We start from the raw sequence: 1,864 nt of genomic DNA on the forward strand, positions 1-1,864 counted from the left end.
GGACCCCACCCACAAGGAGAAAGCCTGGCCGGCAAGAGAGGCATTGGAGGTAACTTTAGAGTTGTATGAAAAGCTTTTTCGTTTGTTTGCTTTTTTTTTTTGAGACAGGGTCTGTCGTGGAAAAGGAAAGAAATCCATCCTCTAGTAAGTTTTTCTTTTCTTTTTTTGTACTGGGGATTGAATTTGGGACCTTACTCTTGTGAGGCAGGCGGCGGCACCGCTGAGCTGAATCCCAGCCCCTCTAGTAGATTTTTCAGAGGCCCCGTAATGCTGTGTCATGGCAATTGCCTGCTTACCGAACCTATGACCCCAGCAAAGCTGGGTAGAGCCCGTTCTCTGAAGTGTGCACTGCGAGGGTGGGCAGCAGGCCCCAGCTCACCTCTTACCTTGCTTGCAAATGACTTTAACAGAACAGTCAAGGTGGTTCCCCTCCTTCTTCCCACCCTCCCTCGAGGTTTGGTGGGTTAAACTGTGGCTCCTCCTAAGCCACATCCACGTCCTACACCTCAGTGACTTGCTTGGGAAAGGGGTCTTTGTGGGTGCCACTGAGGTTAGGGTCTCAAGGGCGAACTTGCCGGACTACAGGCATGTGTGGCATAGAGGCGGACAGTGACATCACAGACACAGAGGCCGGCAGGGAGGGAGCCACAGGCAAGCACTGCCAGGGGCCAGGAGTGGCTGGAAAAGGCCAGAAGGGTTCTGCCCGGGAGCCCGCAGAGTGGGCACAGGGGGCTGGGAGGCTGGCGCAGTGGTGAGTGTGGGGCTTCTCCAGCTTCCCCACTGGAGATTGCGGGCTGGAGTCGAGGGCTGGGAAGGGGGCTGGCACTGTCCCCAAACTCACACGAGGGAGGGGGGGTCCCTGCTGTCATAAACACACTTGGAGATCCCCTGGAAGGACATGCGGAAGCACCCCTTTCACCAAAGGGAAGCCGATTCAGAGGTGACGTGGCACCAAAGGCCACACGGCCCCGTGTCGCGGGTTCCACCCCCTGGGCTCCGCCAGGCCCCTGCTTTGCTGGGGGTGAGCTGGGCGCCGGGAGTTGCTTGCTTCCCTGGCGAAGCATCCAAGACGAGGGACGTGCTTTCCTGCAGCACCTGCCCAGCTGCAGTGAGAAGCCCACACCGGTGCCATCCCATTCCAGCCACCAGTCACAGACCCTGGATACCACACAGGCCTGGCTTGAGGTGGTGACCAGGCTGAGGTACTCACAGGGCCCACAGCCCGTGTCCCCGTCCTCACTCACAGCTGCTCCATCCACCTGAAAACGAGCAGGTACACAAAGCAGTCCCCAGCCTCGCTGGGGGCAGAGTTTCCGGCCCCGCACTGACTGACACGTAGCGTTTGGTCTGCCAGCTGTCTGCAGCAGCCTGGACAAGGGGCCCACACTGGCCGGAAGTCTCCTGGAGGTTTCTCTGCTCCTGATGCTGTTAGGAACTCACTTCCTGCTGCCAAATTTGTTTCTCGAGGACACATCCAGCCTTCACCACTCTCTAGCTGCAAGCGTGTGCAACTGACAAAGAATACAGGTGAGTGTCACATGCAGCGGGCGACCGGCCATGCCGTAACTGGCACTGCAGGGACAGGCACGTCACCCTGAAGAGACATCCGGGTGCCATCCTAGCTCAGTTCTGCCCAGGTCTCCTAGCCAGTGGCATCTTTGTCCTGGGGTCCTGGGGAACAAGGGCTTGGGGACAGCGCTGGCCTCTGAGAGGCTGAGGTTCCAGCCTGAATCAGTGCTGGTGGAGAGCAGCCGAACCCCGCCCCCAGCACCCCAACCCTGCCTGGCCTTGGTTACAATGTGCCGTCCTCATTCTGTCCACTAAGGCAACACGGCCATCCCCGCCTCATCAGGCACCTGCACCC

At 59.0% G+C, this 1,864-nt stretch overlaps 1 protein-coding gene and 1 long non-coding RNA gene across 3 annotated transcripts in view; one reads left to right on the forward strand and one right to left on the reverse strand.

The window, feature by feature from the left end:
* Positions 1-1,864, reverse strand: part of Ngef (neuronal guanine nucleotide exchange factor) — an 84,005-nt gene that overhangs the window by 9,493 nt on the left and 72,648 nt on the right. The gene's annotated exons all lie outside the window — the stretch shown is intronic.
* Positions 540-1,864, forward strand: part of LOC117286374 — a 15,294-nt gene continuing 13,969 nt past the window's right edge. For both annotated transcript variants that reach the window (XR_004517558.1, XR_004517556.1), the window contains exons 1-2: positions 540-751; positions 1,355-1,527. This is a non-coding gene — a long non-coding RNA (uncharacterized LOC117286374). The remainder of the gene's footprint in view (positions 752-1,354; positions 1,528-1,864) is intronic.

Source organism: Fukomys damarensis, unplaced genomic scaffold, assembly GCF_012274545.1.
Source record: "Fukomys damarensis isolate Sample0158 unplaced genomic scaffold, DMR_v1.0_HiC HiC_scaffold_16, whole genome shotgun sequence".
Taxonomy (NCBI): Eukaryota; Metazoa; Chordata; class Mammalia; order Rodentia; family Bathyergidae; genus Fukomys; species Fukomys damarensis.